The sequence below is a fragment of the Muscardinus avellanarius genome, assembly GCF_963383645.1.
Source record: "Muscardinus avellanarius genome assembly, chromosome: X".
In the NCBI taxonomy this organism is placed as follows: domain Eukaryota; kingdom Metazoa; phylum Chordata; class Mammalia; order Rodentia; family Gliridae; genus Muscardinus; species Muscardinus avellanarius.
This window is the reverse complement of record NC_137792.1, coordinates 54,002,418-54,005,828: the sequence shown is the minus strand read 5'-3', so window position 1 is coordinate 54,005,828 and position 3,411 is coordinate 54,002,418.

Genomic DNA, 3,411 nt, shown 5'->3' with positions numbered 1-3,411 from the left:
GGACCTGACCCCATATTCCTAAATAAGTAGGACTGTTTTTTTTTTCTTTTCTATTGATGTTTAGTTTGGTTTTGTTTGTATATTGCTTTTGTTTTATTATTGTTGTTGCTGTTTTACTATTTCCCCATCCTTCTTTTACTTTTACTTGTTTTTTTAATATATATTTGATAGTTTGGTTTGTTTTTTGGTTTCACACAGTCGCTAGTTCTTTTTGTTTTATTTTTGTCTTTTTTCCTCTTTCTTCCTCTTTTTTTCTTCTTTCTTTTCCCTCTTTTGGTTGGTATTTTCCTTTGATTACATAATAGTTAGTCTTGGTATCTTGTGTTGATATTTTATTTATGTTTGTTTGCTCCTTCCCCCACCCCTCTTACAAACTTCCCCACACTAACCTATCTCCTCTTTTCCCCAAAAACTTTTTCCCATAATATACCTCCTTGTTTAATACTCAAAGTATTTCATATCTCCATACTTACTCTACTAACTACAAGAGTCCTACTAATTAACTCTCTCTCTCATTCTCAGCAAGATATTACCTTATCATACTTAAAGTCTTTCTCAACCTAAACATATCCTCTTCCTAATCTGACTCCTATACCCATCACCCCAGCTCCTCCCCCATCACGAACCCTCAATGTTGGAAAAGCACTGCTGACCTGCCAATACCTCTAAACTCCTAATACTAAGATTGGACTAAACATAATACTCACAAGCGATGGGTAGAAATCAGAAAAACAGGACTGAGAATGCTGAAAATACAAGAACCAGGAATAATGAAGAGACAACAGAAATCATAAATACTGACCTACAAGAAATGCAAGAAGGGGAGTTCCGAATCTTGATCTATAATATGATGAAAGGTTTTAAAACAAGTCTACAGAAAATGAAAGAGGAAATTGAAACACTATGAAAGAATCAGAAAAAGGTCTGGAATGAAATGAAAGAGTCAATAAATGAAATGAAGACAGCAATAGAAAGAAATTCTGGAAGATTAGATGAAATGGAAAGTAGAATATCACTGTTAGAAGACAGTTTATTCAGACCGGGTGTGGTGGCGCAGGCTTGTAATCCCTGTACTTGGGAGGCGGAGACAGGAGGATGGCGCAGGTTCGAAGCCAGCCACGCTGATGTAAGAGATCCTGTTTCAAAATATAAAATAGTTCTGGGAGTGTAGCCCAAGAAGGGCTTCCAGGAACCCCAGTACCACCAAAAAAAATTTAAAAATAGAAGACAGTTCATTCAAAACCGAAAACACAGTCAACAGCATGCAGAAGTCAGTACAGCAACAAAACCTAAGCATCCAGCAAGTATGGGACAATATGAAGCGTCCTAACCTATGGATAAAAGGCATTGAAGAAGGGATAGAATTACAAACCAAGGACATCCATAATATCTTCAAATAAATAATTTCAGAGAATTTTCCAAACATGGAAAGAGATTTGGATCTTCATGTTCAGAAGACATACAGAACACCACTAAGACAAGATCAAAGAAGAACATCCCCACGTCATATAATAATCAAAATGACCAACATAGACGTCAAGGAAAGAATCTTAAAAGCAGTGAGAACAAAAGGAAGAGTAACATATAGAGGCAAAACAATAAGAATCACTCCAGACTAAACATCTCAGGTCATGAATGTCAGGAGAGACTGGTATGATGTGATCCAGACTCTGAAAGAAAACAACTTCCAACCAAAACTATATCCAGCAAAACTATTATTCAACATTGATGGAGAAACAAAAGTATTTCAGTATAAGCAGAACCTCAAAAAGTTCATGAATTCTAAGCCAACACTAGAGAAAATACTTAAAGAAATAAACCATAAAGAAGAAAAAAGAAGCAGACTCCAGAACCAGAGAGGAGATGAAGTTGATCAGCAGGGCATCTACATATGAAGAAATAATACTATATCCAGCAGAAGATAGAACACAAAATGACAGGAAATAAACAACACATTTCAATAATAACACTGAATGTCAAAGGATTTAACTCTCCAATCAAAAGGCACAGACTGGCAATGTGGATTAAAAAATATAATCCCAATATATGCTTTTTGCAAGAAACACATTTTACAGCAAAAGACATTCACAGACTGAAAGTGAAAGGATGGAAAAAGATATACCATGCCAATGGGGACCAAAAATGGGCAGGAGTAGCAACACTGATATCCAACAAAACAGACTTTAAGCCAAAACACATCAGAAGAGACAAAGAAGGGCACTTCCTTTTATTAAAAGGAACAATCCACCAAGAAGATATAATGATAGTAAATGTTTATGCCCTGAATGTGGGTGCAGTCACATTTGTAAAACAAACCCTCTTGGATATAATATCTCAAATAGACCCAAATACATTAATAGTGAGAGACTTCAATATAGCTCTCACACCACTAGATAGACTTTCAAGGCAAAAGATGAGTAAAGACTCTGCAGAACTGATGAAAACTATAAACCAAATGGACTTAATTGACATATACAGAGTATGTCAACCAGGAAAAATAGAATACACATTCTTCTCAGCAGCCCATGGCACCTTCTCCAAAATAGATCACATTCTGGGGCACAAAGAAAGCACCAGCAAATTCAAAACATGTAATATAATTCCCTGCATCTTTTCAGATCATAATGGAATGAAAGTAGAAATCAACAAGAGGAAACCCAAAATAAACTATTTAAATACATGGAGATTGAATGATACACTCTTGAACAACGAGTGGGTAAGAGTGGAAATTAGGGGAGAAATAAAGACATTTATGGAATTAAATGAAAACAGAGAAACAACTTACCAAAATTTATGGGACACTTTGAAGGCAGTGTTGAGAGGAAATTTCATAGCATTGAGTGCCCACATAAGAAGAACAGAAACCACCAAGCAAACAACCTAATGACACAACTCAAGGACCTAGAAAGACTGCAACAGTCTAATCCTAAAGCCCGCAGAAGGCAAGAAATTATTAAAATCAAAGCAGAAATAAATGAAATAGAGAACAAAAAAAAAAAAACAATTCAAAGAATCAACAAAACAAAAAGCTGGTTCTTTGAGAAGATTAATAGGATTGGCAACCCCCTGGCCGATCTAATCAAAAGAAAGAGAGAATCAACTCAAATTATTAAAATCGGAAATGAAAAAGGAGACATCACCACAGACAGAGGGAAAATTCAAAGGATTATTATAAACTATTTTAAGAATTTATACTCCAACAGACTGGAAAACATGGAAGAAACTGATAGATTTCTAAGCACATATAACCTATCTAAAATGAACCAAGAGGATTTAGCAAGCCTAAACCAACTAAAAGCAAACAAAGAAATAGAAACAGCAATCAAAATTCTGCCAACAAAGAAAAGCCCAGGCCCCGACGGGATCCCAGCTGAATTCTACAAAACTTTCAGTGAAGAACTAATACCAATA